General features: G+C 43.8%; 1 non-coding gene across 1 annotated transcript; it reads right to left on the bottom strand.

Annotated features, from left to right (window-relative positions):
* Positions 1 to 1,191: 1,191 nt before the first annotated feature.
* Positions 1,192 to 1,263, bottom strand: Trnat-agu (transfer RNA threonine (anticodon AGU)). Its single transcript has one exon. It is a non-coding gene; the product is annotated as a tRNA-Thr (tRNA).
* Between the last annotated feature and the right edge of the window lie 14,010 nt (positions 1,264 to 15,273).

The following is a 15,273-nucleotide window of genomic DNA, read 5'->3' as shown; positions in this document are numbered from 1 at the left end:
TTGATGTTAAATCGAAAAAAAACAAAGCTCAGTGGTAAGGATGTTGTAAAGTGTACATAAAATTTCCCAATACATTTACAATAAATGTTCAAAAATGTCTCCACCGAGTTCAGTGCATTTAGCTGCACGTGTATGAACAGATTTTTTGCTTGTTTCAGTTTCACAGGGTTGTTCTTAGTTTCACCAGTTGCATTCATGATGCGAGCAAGTAATGCATCACGTGTATTGACTTTGGCCTCATAAACGATGTCTTTCATCCATCTCCATACACAAAGATACGTTGGCGTTAAATCGGGCGATCTGGGTGGTCACCGACGCGTAGCAACACGACCAATCTATTTCTGGGGAATATTTTCATTTAAGTGTACAGTAACGGCTTTGGAGAAATGTCAAAGCGCGCTGTTGTGTTGAAAATACGTTTGCAGTCGCGTAGCTTGTGCAATTGTCTGGAACTTAACAAATAAATTGTGGCAAGTAGTTAATAAATTAAAAATTTTACGAAATTACTTCTTTGCTTCTCTGGATGTTCTGGAAAACTTCTGGAGATACACGTTTGGGACATGTTTTATTAGATTCACCAGATCAATAACAACAAAGTGAATGGAAATCGTGCTTTACTTTAACCTCGTACAGTTTTGCGATGGATTCGTATTAGCAAAGTTGCTACATTCCAGACAAAATCTTTTATTAGCCCTAACTCTGTAACGAAACATTTGCGGACCTATGTTTAACTGAACTTCTTTCTTTAGTTTTACTTGTAGAATAACATTTTAAAATATTTGATTATCTTCGTGAATCATCCTGTATATGCAGACTGAAACGACATACGAAAATTTGCTCCAAAGCTGGGATACAAACACGGGTCTTCTGCTGACTGGGCAGCTGCGCTAACTACTAAGCCACCCTGGCACGGTTCCTTTGCACAACTGTACGGACTACCCTACCGCACGTCTTTCCTCAGTCCAAATTCCCGTTCATGCCCCAGCCCACTTATTACTCCTCCTAAACTCTAACAGAACTGCAGAGGCTGTCTAACTTTGCCGGAATAGCACACTGAGCGAAACGGGGATCCTGCCGAAAACCTGGGCGTAGGTGCTCTAATCAGATGAAACCATACGACTGCAGCGGCCTTCCCATGTCACACACATCTGTGGTGAAAAAATACAGACTGAAGCGACGAATGAAAATTCGTGCCAAAGCCGAGATTCGAACTCAGGTCTTCTGCTCACTAGGCAGATGCTTTAACCACTATGCCACCCTGGCACAGTTGTTTTACAAAACTGCGCGGAGCATCCTAGCACGCTGCTCTTCTCAGTCCAAATTCCCATTTAGGCATCAGACCATTTGGCGTTGTGAGAAGGGGAATTTGGATTGAGGAAAGCGGCGTGCTAAGGCAGTGCGTGCAGTTGTGTAATGCCACTGTTCCAGGATGGCATAATGGTTAGCACGTCTGTGCATTGAGCAGGAGATCCAGGTTCGAATCCTGGTGTTGGTACGAATTTTCATTAGTCGCTTCAGCCTGAATATGTATTTTAGCATTCAACCCATTAAAGTCCACGAGAATAAGACGCTTTCATTAAAGACGGTTTTAGCGGCACCACGTCTAATCAACGAAGTAGCAAAAGTACTACCGTATAGTGGCAGAAATATCGTAGTTTCGATTCTAAGATGAGCTTTACGTGAGTGAGAAGAGAAAACAAAACTACAGGAAGGCGTTGAAAGCGTTGAGACGTACTCGCCTACAAGTCACACAGGACTCGGGGAGGGAGGGTGATGTGGGTCGTCCCGCACCTGCGAGACTGTCCTCACCTGCAGCCACAGACTTCATGCAAATGAGGACGGAGGAGGCGACGGCGGCGGCGGCGGCGGGGGCGGTGGGGGCGGCGGGGGCGGCTGAGGGGCTTCGGCGGATTACGCTGGCCGGCGAGCGCCTGTCCGGCGTGATTAAACAGCGGAACGGCGAAACACGACTCCGCTGCAGGTGTGCGCCTTCACACTCGCCGCCGCCTTTCGGTGACGTTGGCGACTACTAAGCTAAAAGGCGTTGCCTTCTGTTCAGGTCGGAAATGACGCTACGTGCAGCTCGTTGCTTGTTATCAGGGAGCCGCCAACGAAAATTATGTGAGTCACCTACGAATAAGTTGTGAGTAGAGAGAGACAGATATACTTTGTATTTATATGGATATGGTGTCTGTTCTTTCGGACATGTCCGAAAGAACAGACACCGCATCCATATAAATATATAGTTGTGGCAATACCGGCCATGACCTTCTTCTTCTGTGCGGATGCGCACATATTCCCACGAACTCTTACGGGACTTGGAAAGAATGTCATCCACGAGTAATGAATGCGTTGGGGTGGGACACTCCGACTGTAGTGTGTGGCCATACAAGGTGAGAATGTGAGTCTCGCGGGAGGCGTGCGCGAGATAGGCCCTGCGGCCGCACTATCCTCGGTGCCCTCGGTGCCTCAGATGGATAGAGCGTCTGCCATGTAAGCAGGAGTCCCGGTCGCGGCACACATTTTCAACTGTCCCCGTTGATGTATATCAACGCCCCTGAGCTGCTGACGGTATTAATATAATTCTAATTTCAGATATACTTTGCATTGTGTTTATTCTCGTAAGTGAGAAAATTGTCGCACAATCATCTAAACAGTTCATGAATCTCAGTTTCTGGTAAAAATGCTGAAAAAAGATGGAGAAGAAAATTATGGACGTGTTAGATGACGATCAATTTGGCTTTCATAAAGGTGCCGGCACTGCACTTGATAATGAAAGCAAGATTTAAAAAAAAATGAGATACATTCAAGGGATTTTTGGATCTGTGAAAACTGATCAAGAATGAAAGTCATACAAGGTGTTCGAAGATCAGAGAAAAACAGAAGAAAGCGATAGGGAAAGATGGGTAAAATACAAGACGTAATAGAACCAAGAGGCAACAACAAGAATCTAACAGGGGAGGTCGCCAATTGTGAAATTCAGATTCGATTCATACTGCGCACAATAAAAGCTCATGGCCAGAGGTGTAATGTGGCAAAGCACCAAGATGCACTTCTCAGCCGTTGTCGAGAAAATCGACACTTAAAATAAACCGTTACCGTGAAATACTCTCTACGATTAATAAATTTCTACAGTGTCGTGGCGCAGCGGTTAGCGCGCGGGTTCGTAATCCGAAGGTCGCCGGACCGAATCTCGCGCCATGCAACTTCTTTTATTATTAGTTTTTTGTAATTTAAATATATATATATATATATATATATATACAGGGTGAGTCACCTAAGGTTACCGCTGGATATATTTCGTAAACCACGTCAAATACTGACGAACCGATTCCACAGACCGAACATGAGGAGAGGGGCTAGTGTAATTGTTTAATACAAACCATACAAAAATGCACGGAAGTATGTTTTTTAACACAAACCTACGTTTTTTTAAATGGAACCACGTTAGTTTTGTTAGCACATCTGAACATATAAACAAATACGTAATCAATGCGGTTTGTTGCATTGTAAAATGTTAATTACATACGGAGATATTGTAACCTAAAGTTGACACTTGAGTACCACTCCTCCGCTGTTCGATCGTGTGTATCGGAGAGCACCGAATTACGTAGGGATCCAAAGGGAATCGATTCGTCAGTATTTCATGGGGTTTACGAAATATATCCAACGGTAATGTTAGGTGACTCACCCTGTATATATATATATATATATATATATATATATATATATATATATATAAACTATTAATGAATTGCTTATGCATGTTGGTGAAGGCGGATCGCTTTCCAATTGTACCGCCTCCATTTTTCCGTTTGTTTAACAGGCTGTACCAAAGCTCTCACGTTCGCACTGATTTTCGACGATGTTATAAGTTGCGCAAGGGACCGCATCTACCTTCTTTCGAAGTTAGCAGACAACTACGCTGTTATGCGGCGGCTCGTTTCGGCCAATTCATCATCTGTCCTTCAAGTGTAACGAGCGAGTAACGGAGTTTATATTTCATACCTGCCACAGCAAATTTGTGCTCGTGGGGTTTCTATTCTAATTCGAACGTTTGACTTACGCTTTACGTATTCGTTTCGGAATATCGTTTCTACGTCTTCCGTTAACTATACGTGGTTAACATTATGAAGACAATTAATAACATTTGTGAAATACAACTTTGTTTGCGGAAAACATAATGATGTTCGAAGTCGCCAGTTTTTCCACGACAAACCACTTTCAACAACTTATTATATGCGTAATTGTTGTAACTGATTGCCGGGAATTATATATATATATATATATATATATATATATATATATATATATATATATATATATGTGTGTGTGTGTGTGTGTGTGTGTATATATACACACATTTGAATTACAAAAAGCACTAAAAAAAGGTTTCATGGCGCCAGATTCGATCCGGCGACCTTCGGATTACGAAGCCGATCGCTTACCGCTGCGCCACGACGCTGTAGAAATTTATTAATCGTAGAGAGTATTTCACGGTAACGGTTTATTTTAAGTGTCGATTTTCTCGACAACGGCTGAGAAGTGCCTCTTGGTGCTTTGCCACATTACACCTCTGGCCATGAGCTTTTATTATGCACAGTATGAATCGAATCTGAATTTCACAATTGGCGGCCTCCCCTTGTAAGACGAAGAACGATGTGCTGGGATTAAAAACGATGTAAGACAGTCTTTCGTCCCTAAAGTTCAGTCTATATTACGAAAAAGCGATGACGGAAATAAAACCTTTTGAGTACAGAAAATGGATGGACAATACCTCGAAAAAAGACGAAAATAATGAGGAGTTACGGAAACGACACATGTGACTGTCGGCTTTCTCGGATGTCAGCTGTGTGGTGGTGCGGTCTTGTCGCAACGCTTCGTACCGTGCGTCTTCTCTTCGTATTCATCATCTTCAGGAGAAGATGTTGTTTGCGAAACTCATTGAAACGCCACGATAAGACATCGTCAGCACTCGGCTCCTAGAAGATGTCATCAACGGAAGTGATATTAGTGACACATTCGTGTACTCAGTATCAAACTTGATAGTGACACTAAAACATTCATATTTATTTACGTACTACACGAATATGTAATAAAAAGATGGGTGTTCCTATTTGAAAAAACGCAGTTGATATCCGTTTGACCTATGGTAGCGCCATCTAGCGGGCCAACCATAGCGCCATCTTGTTTCCCCCTTCAAGCTAGACAAGTTTCGTTCCTTGCAGTTCTTTCTTTTCGCGCTTATTTCGTGAGATATTTGGCCCGGTCACGATCAGTGGACTACTCTGTATAACATGGTCTTCACTGCCATCGAGAGCGTTACTTATGCGCGACTTCTTGAAAGATTTAACAATAATGTCTTCTCTCATTCTCGACCACGACTGTTTTCTCCACTGGCACGTTTGATTGTAGGTTGTTTCAAAGTTCCCTTAGGCTAGAAATCATGTTGGGTTTCCATATATCATCCGATTTTTACGTTCCTCTCTCGTGTACACTTTATTTATCGTGACATCAAGTCGTTGTAGTTGTGAAGTAAGTACTCCTGGAATAACAGCAAGCGCCGGCCGTTGTGGCCGTGCGGTTCTAGGCGCTTCAGTCTGGAGCCGTGTGACCGCTACGGTCGCACGTTCGAATCCTGCCTCGGGCATGGATGTGTGTGATGTCCTTAGGTTAGTTAGGTTTAAGTAGTTCTAAGTTCTAGGGGACTGATGACCACAGATAAAGTCCCATAGTGCTAAAAAAAATTTAAAAAAAATAACAGCAAGCTCTGTATTTCCATGTCTCAGATTTACTTTCATAGAATTTTTCAAATGGCTACTAAACTGATCTAGCACAGGAAGACAACACTTCTTCAATAAAGCACCTTTCCTTCTCTCCCACACTCTGCTAATCCATAATTTCATACCAGCTCGTGCATCCAACCCTTGCCGTGTACGTGAACAACAACACCTGGCGCTACTTCAGAAGCCTTTGGCTTGAAAACGATCATTCGTTTAAGTTTAGTACCGCCAGTACAACATGAAAGGACAAGAGTGTAGTTCATCTTTTCATATTCATTGTTTTTGTTACGGTTTTAGCACCTATCATGGTAACAGTTCTGTTACTCGGCACATCAAATGGCAGAGGAGTTTCGTCCATATTCGCTATTTGGCTTAGTTCCACGCTGGCTTTCTTTCAGTGTTGAATAATAAAACGATTGAAAATAATGTTTTCTCTTCAAGCTACTGTGGCATTGTTTGAGATATTCTGGTTTTGGTTTGCGTACTAAGCCCATGGTGCTTCATAAACCTGTAGCAACAACCAGTTCCACCTTCTGGGTCTCTTACGTTCCACTGTAGCGCTAGCTTACGAGCATGTATTTGAATCAATTTTATATTACTTTCAATGCCATTTTGACGGTGCCCTTGAATCCGTTTGAATGACTCGTCTTCTAGTTTTGGCCATTTTGCATTCAATCTTCTATTTGCACATTTAGTCTTCCTGATCTTTTTCAGTTCTTCTTTACTAGCCTGTCAATCACGAATAGTTCTTTTCTGTTGGTGGATGTCGGAAATGCCGCTCAGCTGCTCTGCTCCCATGTTATCCTGCGTGTGGTATTACTTTCATTTTATCGTATGAATACCTTTTATTTTTTTGAAACTAACTAACAAAAATATTGTACAGTTACCGCTAAGGCAACTCACTTTCAATTCAGTTCACTGGTACCGTACACTGCAATGACGCATCTTAGGCTGAGGCGCTAGACAGTGTTTTGGGTTTGCGATCGCAGGGCAGGAGAAAGGTCGTATGAGAAAGCTTGTGAATACCCGCAAGTCAAGTTCGTCGTTTCGGTGCACTGCTGCTGCCCGTTGAATCCAGTGATGCCAGATAGAGATAAGTTTCCTGCGGCATCGAATATATTGCCATTTTTAAGACTGGCGGGAATTTTAAGTCAAACACTGGACGTTTTTATATTAATTTCGAGTATATGACGCACCTGAACTTTGAAGACAGTGTCTCGAAGAAAAAAGTGCGTCTGGTAGTCCGTAAAATATGGTATGGAAAACAATGACACGACAAAATAATTTCCGTAGCAGTAGAGAGAGCAGCAGAGTGTGAAAGGTGAAGGCGAAGACAGAGGTTGGCAAGTACACAACAAATAATGGGCAATGTTGGGTACAAAGCTACGGATTGGCACAGGTGAAGAATTCGTGGCGCACAACATCAAACGTTGGAAGACTGATGACACCCCCCATAACCGCATCGGTGTACACAATGTTTCGAGGAGCATACTCGGCACGTTGTTGAAGATAACCTGCTTGATGTTCTTGCTTCTTTATTGCTCCATAGTGATAAATCTCCTGCTCGTTTTTCGTATTTGGCGCGAGACTTCTAACAGTATAAAAGGTGTATTCGACCTTGTTTCGTGTCCAACACTATCACGTGGCACATTTTTATTTCAGTGTCAAATCTGGGCAAAACTTCAAACTTTCCTCTATCGTCTCTATCGTCCTTATCAAGAGTAATTGGGGGGCTACTGGTGTAGTAATCCTTTACAGCCCGTAGACTGCATATGATTGGTCAACGTACGTGATCTTTACGTCATACTGTCCTAGAGTACGTCAATGTCTGTGCGCTAGTGGCATCATCGCTCCCGTAGAAATACACTCCTGGAAATTGAAATAAGAACACCGTGAATTCATTGTCCCAGGAAGGGGAAACTTTATTGACACATTCCTGGGGTCAGATACATCACATGATCACACTGACAGAACCACAGGCACATAGACACAGGCAACAGAGCATGCACAATGTCGGCACTAGTACAGTGTATATCCACCTTTCGCAGCAATGCAGGCTGCTATTCTCCCATGGAGACGATCGTAGAGATGCTGGATGTAGTCCTGTGAAACGGCTTGCCATGCCATTTCCACCTGGCGCCTCAGTTGGACCAGCGTTCGTGCTGGACGTGCAGACCGCGTGAGACGACGCTTCATCCAGTCCCAAACATGCTCAATGGGGGACAGATCCGGAGATCTTGCTGGCCAGGGTAGTTGACTTACACCTTCTAGAGCACGTTGGGTGGCACGGGATACATGCGGACGTGCATTGTCCTGTTGGAACAGCAAGTTCCCTTGCCGGTCTAGGAATGGTAGAACGATGGGTTCGATGACGGTTTGGATGTACCGTGCACTATTCAGTGTCCCCTCGACGATCACCAGTGGTGTACGGCCAGTGTAGGAGATCGCTCCCCACACCATGATGCCGGGTGTTGACCCTGTGTGCCTCGGTCGTATGCAGTCCTGATTGTGGCGCTCACCTGCACGGCGCCAAACACGCATACGACCATCATTGGCACCAAGGCAGAAGCGACTCTCATCGCTGAAGACGACAAGTCTCCATTCGTCCCTCCATTCACGCCTGTCGCGACACCACTGGAGGCGGGCTGCACGATGTTGGGGCGTGAGCGGAAGACGGCCTAACGGTGTGCGGGACCGTAGCCCAGCTTCATGGAGACGATTGCGAATGGTCCTCGCCGATACCCCAGGAGCAACAGTGTCCCTAATTTGCTGGGAAGTGGCGGTGCGGTCCCCTACGGCACTGCGTAGGATCTTACGGTCTTGGCGTGCATCCGTGCGTCGTTGCGGTCCGGTCCCAGGTCGACGGGCACGTGCAGCTTCCGCCGTCCACTGGCGACAACATCGATGTACTGTGGAGACCTCACGCCCCATGTGTTGAGCAATTCGGCGGTACGTCCACCCGGCCTCCCGCATGCCCACTATACGCCCTCGCTCAAAGTCCGTCAACTGCACATACGGTTCACGTCCACGCTGTCGCGGCATGCTACCAGTGTTAAAGACTGCGATGGAGCTCCGTATGCCACGGCAAACTGGCTGACACTGACGGCGGCGGTGCACAAATGCTGCGCCATTCGACGGCCAACACCGCGGTTCCTGGTGTGTCCGCTGTGCCGTGCGTGTGATCATTGCTTGTACAGCCCTCTCGCAGTGTCCGGAGCAAGTATGGTGGGTCTGACACACCGGTGTCAATGTGTTCTTCTTTCCATTTCCAGGAGTGTACATTGCAGCTAATTTCTCTGCATCTCCTCAGAGTCGAGAGAGCGCTTCCACGCTTAGTGGTGCATGAAAGGGACATACACAGACATTCGTGCAACTGTGTACAGGCGTTTACAGTGGCACAGTATACGACAGCATGACGTAATGATGATGCACGCTGACCAATCAGAAGCCGTATATGGGCTACGAAAGGCCATTGCAACAGCAGCTGCGACAGTCAATTGCTGCTGACGAAACGAAGGGATTAACGAAAGCTTGAGGTTTCATCCAGATTTGACGCGACAAAAAAAAGCCGTGATTCTTATTTTGCACAAGAATGTCGTCTTGAGAAATATCGTTCTCAAATTATCACTTGATCCGATTCCAGATTATTTAATTGTGAAAAATCTCGACCTCGAAATATCTGCCGGGACAGGAATGGATTCCAATGGTTCAAATGGCTCTGAGCACTATGGGACTCAACTGCTGTGGTCATAAGTCCCCTAGAACTTAGAACTACTTAAACCTAACTAACCTAAGGACAGCACACAACACCCAGCCATCACGAGGCAGAGAAAATCCCCGACCCCGCCGGGAATCGAACCCGGGAACCCGGGCGTGGGAAGCGAGAACGCTACCGCACGACCACGAGATGCGGGCGACAGGAATGGATCGCGCTGCTTGTGACACTGTTCGAATACTTGGTTTGTTCCACCGGAAACGACACAACTTTGTGTGATGGTGGCATGGCTGCATAAGTGCTGGAGAACGTCACTTTGAAACAGCAACTGAGAATTTGGCATCGAGTACACAATATTTCAATCGGTCTTATTCTTGCAAACCCGAGGTAACCTCTACTGTCTACCTCGCTTGGTTATTACAGCTCTTAGAGGGATAGAAAGCTTAGTTCCGAATTTGAATTATAGTCCCATACACAGTTTTAATCTGTCAAGAACTTCTGATTTGTACAAACTTCTTACGAGGTGCAACGTACCAGTTCCGAAGCGTATAAACTTAAATTTTGTTAGGAACGAAATATTTTTTTTCTGAATATAGGTCTACATGATATGACTGTTGCTGAAAAACCTTGTAGCGCATTAAAGCTGGAATTTTTAAGTGCACAAAATGATATTTCCCAGGGAAATAATTATGTAACGGAGCGTAAGTTAACATTTTCTGAACTAGTAAGAGTACTTCATACAAAACATATACAGACAGACAGGAAGCTATACATACATCATCAATCAGTAAACGAAATCGAGTAATCTGACGGTAGAGGCAATAAAGAATACTATCTGGAAGAGGGGTAAAAATGTTGGCACACGTAAAAACAATAGAAAGACGGAAAATCGTTGGAATATGTATTTTGGTTCCGAACACCTTCCTCGTAAAGCATGAAGTGGTAACTTGTACTAATTATCAGCCTAAATGGAACGTTCAGTGATGTTCAATTTATGGACGTCCATGTTATTGCTTGGGCGAGAACTTCAGCTGATGTTATATATGATAAAAAGTACCACCACTGCTGTATCTTGAAGATGTTTTTACATTTATTCCGTCACACGACTAGTTCCAGCGGCACATACCGTCTTCCTCAGGCTCCACCACGGCATTGGAGACAACATGGTGTCGAGTGTAGACTCCTGATGAAAGCTAGCCTACATGTGGTAGCAACAAGGAACACACAGTAAATGCGCTAAGGAAATCATATACTCTTTAAGCAGTGTTGGGGCCTGAGGATGGCGGTAAGGGCCACCAAAACTAGTAGTGTGATAGAATACAGATAAAGACATCCTCAAGATACAGCTGTGGCGGTACGTTTTTCTAATATATTCAGTGGTATCTTTACTCCTTCATTACGTTTTAAGTTATTCATAATTTCGTCAAGGTTTTCTGTCCTTCTCGTAAGGTGACGTCTTTCTTCTCGAAGCTGTTAGTTTAAGTGTGTATCACAAGCATAAGCTACTGCAATGTTTGTGGGTGAGTGTAGTGTGATGTCATGTATGTTGTATGATAATAATGAGAGAAGAGGGAGGGTGAAACAAGGTGCGGGCACACAGATCGCTCGCCTCGAATAGCACCAAGGTGACCGCCTAGTATGAAGTCCCAACCCAATGGATGGATCACCATCAACAGTGTCAGATGTTCTCATTTCACGTAACACTGTGTAAAGGTCTGCAATTTAATCCAGGACACTGACGCAAGGTCTGGTGATTAGGAACTTTGCGCCACCACTCCTTCTTCTTGCATTGTAAAAGCAAAGGAAAAGCAGCCAGCACTACCTGGTGTGTCAAGGTACTTACACATCCAAGTACGGCCACGCTCGATGTTGCTTAGCTTCGACGATATGACGAGCACAGGTGTATTCAAGGAGTCAAGGCCGTTGCGTTCTTTAAGTAATAAGGTATAACTAGCGAGCAGCTCACACTTCGCACGGCTAGCACTAAATATCTATGGTGGGACGACTTGTCTGGTGTAGCAGTAATAAATTATAAATTCAAAAAATCCTCGTGAATCACTCTCTCTGTTTCTGAAAACCGCAACAAAATCGTCAAAGTAGTTTCCGAGATAAGCCTTCACATACAGATAGAAAAATAACGCAGAGGACTAATTTACAATATGCAGAGAAGATGTGTATGGATTGATAGATGCTGATCACGCCTTGCTACTCTAAGGATTGGCAGTGGCTTTTTAGTTTAACGTTTTTCCCGCCAGACAGCGTCTGCCCTGTATCTGGCCAGTTCGTAGCCCCCCTACACCTTCCACCAATCACTGCTACGAGATGTCAGCCGAAACACCAATTACGTATGGAAGATATAACAATATATATATATATATATATATATATATATATATATATATATATATATATATATATATATATATATTACACAGTTTTCATTACTATCATCATAAAGTCTCTAGAGGAACGGAAGCTTCCAAATGATTGGAAAAGAGCACAGGTAGTCCCAGTCTTCAAGAAGGGTCGTCGAGCAGATGCGCAAAACTATAGACCTATATCTCTGACGTCGATCTGTTGTAGAATTTTAGAACATGTTTTTTGCTCGAGTATCATGTCGGTTTTGGAAACCCAGAATCTACTCTGTAGGAATCAACATGGATTCCGGAAACAGCGATCCTGTGAGACCCAACTCGCTTTATTTGTTCATGAGACCCAGAAAATATTAGATACAGGCTCCCAGGTAGATGCTATATTCCTTGACTTCCGGAAGGCGTTCGATACTGTTCCGCACTGTCGCCTGATAAACAAAGTAAGAGCCTACGGAATATCAGATCAGCTGTGTGGCTGGATTGATGAATTTTTAGCAAACAAAACACAGCATGTTGTTCTCAATGGAGAGAAGTCTACAGACGTTAAAGTAACCTCTGGCGTGCCACAGGGGAGTGTTATGGGACCATTGCTTTTCACAATATATATAAATGACCTAGTAGATAGTGTCGGAAGTTCCATGCGGCTTTTCGTGGATGATACAGAGAAGATGCAGCATTAGAAAATTGTAGCGAAATGCAGGAAGATCTGCAGCGGATAGGCACTTGGTGCAGGGAGTGGCATGGATGTGTGTGATGTCCTTAGGTTAGTCAGGTTTAAGTAGTTCTAAGTTCTAGGGGACTGATGACCACAGATATTAAGCCCCATAGTGCTCAGAGCCATTTGAACCATTTACGTATAAATGCGGAATCAACGTAGACGTGTATGGTTTGCCGAAAATTACATTAAGATTGACAGGAATGAAGGTAGTAGTGGAGTGAGATTAACGGTGAAGGCACGGAACACATTCAGTCAATCACAAGTGACCTGTTGTAGAGTCTCAGTAACAACCTGTGGTTGCCAGACTATCACCTCCTCCACTATAGCACTTCCCATTTCCACTGTACTGTAGTCTCAAGCGACTTCCTTCCGTTGCCCGCCGAGCCTTTGTTTCTTTTCATTACGTTTTGGGGCGGGGGGGGGGGGGGGGGGGGGGAGGTGGGTATACTTTTAGGCAAATTCGTTATCCGATTATGGGCCTACACTGTCAAAAAACTTTCTTGAAAGGCTACCAACCATTCTGTTGTTGCTGAACAGATGCTTGCTGTGCCTAAGCGAACGGAAAACACGGTTGGTTTCCGCATCGAAACGTCGAATCGAATGATAAATTTAAAAATTTTGGAGCTTATGAACCTAACATTTCTCTGTAAACCGCGATTTACCATATACGAAATCGAAGAGCTGGAAAAAAAAAGTATGGGCATAAAGTCATTAGGCTGCTACCTTCTCGCATTTCGACCCAACAGAACTGACATGGACACAAATGTAGTTTCACATTGGCTGAAAAATAAAAGTACAGTGTCTGCAGTCGAAGTACTCAGCGACAATGCGGTTAGGCAGTCGTTATTCCAGTGAACCATAAGCGACTGGAACAGGAAAGGGAGGTAATGACAGTGGCACATAAAGTGCCCTCGGCCACACACCGTTGGGTGGCTTGCGGAGTATAAATGTAGATGTAGACAGTCACTTCTCAAATGACTGAGTCACTTCATGCATCTGAGATAGCGACGAGTGTAATGCCAGTAAACAGGTTCAGATGGCAGTTTCGTGTGCACGGTTTAAGTGCCTGTAAATAGGTAAATGATGTTTTCGTAACTTGTGAGTACTAATAAGAAGGCTGATTTCAGTAACTGAGTCCGAAAGAAATTCATCTCTAGAACGTAGTCTTAATCGCACGAAAGAAATCCCACTCAGACGAAGATATAGTTTGGCAAAAATGAAAATAGGATATATTCTTAAGATTTTGGTCTTATAATCTGCTGGCATTAATATTATATATTATTTATTTATTTTTTGAGCTTTTCCTCATTACAGAGGCTTATCTCCAACATAATAATTTACTTGGAAAATACAATACAAACAATAAACGTTCTTTAACTATACTCTCAAAATATTTCTCCAGGTGTTTCTATCTTGCGTGTCCTCTTCCTCTGCGCCCATTCTCCTCATTGTGTGCTGTACATTTTGGAGCCAGGTGGTCACAGGTCGTCCTCTTCTTCTTCTCCCCTCCGGTTCCCACTCCAGTATCAGTTTTGGTATTCTGGCTTCCTCCATTCGTCGTACATGCCCGTACCACTGTAATTTCTTCCTATCCATTACGTCATATATTCTTTCTTTTATTTCCATTCTCCTTATTACTTCGGTGTTCCTTATCTTTTCTTTCCTGGAGATTCTTGCCGATCTTCTCCAAAAGTCCAACTCTAGAGCTTGTAATTTTTTAATGTGCTTCATGTTAATTGTCCAGGTCTCCGTTCCATACAGAACTACACTCTCTAATATGGATTTGTATATTAATTTTTTAGTTCTGCTCATTACATTCCTGCTCCATAAGACTGAGTAAGGATCCCAATGACCCTCCGTCCGCTACTAATTAGTAGCTGGCATTAATACAATAAAAAAAAATTCCTGGATTTAGAAATTTCAGTAACTACGTCACGAAATGCAGTTTCGCGAACATTCTGTATAGCGTCTTAAAAACTTGTTACCGCAAAGGAAACTAAATAGAAAACGTAGTGCATCTCTCCCAGAAGACTCAGACGGCAGTTGCATCTTTGTAGCTAATAGTTTGCGGGTCTGAATGAGTTAAATGAGATGTAGGATTAGGGGTGTGTTCTTCGCGGGACTGGCGCCTCCACGTGCTCCTGCCGAAGTGTCAGTCCTTAAGTAATTTTGTATCACCTGTCCACGATATTACTGCACTTCGTCTCCGGTGACTGTTATCGGAAACACGGGGTGACGTCACATTAAACAAGCACAGTTGTGACTAAGAAAAGCGCATCGCACAGCGAACAATTTTAAGACAGTTGTGCATGTACTATCAACTGGTTCAGCGTCCTTTCGTCTCCTGGTAAAATCTTACCTTAAGCCGACCGAAGCACCGTCACCCCCACGTGCATATGACACTGTGCCCTACTAACACTGACTATAGTGATAGTGTGTGGAGGATAAGAACACTGGCCTATTGAAAAACTGACAGAGCAGGACGAGTTTTTTAATATCAGACCAGTCTTCCCAATGATGGCGTTGAAAAATGAAAAGCGTAATGTAAATAACAGAAGCAATAAATGTCTGATCTGAAATTTATTGAACGCCAAGGAAGGCGCGTATGGAATGCGAAATAAAAATAATAAATAAAACAAAATACGACGCCTGTTCAATAATCGAAGAAAAATAATCCGTTGTTTA

Source organism: Schistocerca cancellata, chromosome 5 (assembly GCF_023864275.1).
Source record: "Schistocerca cancellata isolate TAMUIC-IGC-003103 chromosome 5, iqSchCanc2.1, whole genome shotgun sequence".
Lineage (NCBI taxonomy): Eukaryota > Metazoa > Arthropoda > Insecta > Orthoptera > Acrididae > Schistocerca > Schistocerca cancellata.
This window is presented reverse-complemented; position numbering and strand designations above follow the sequence as displayed.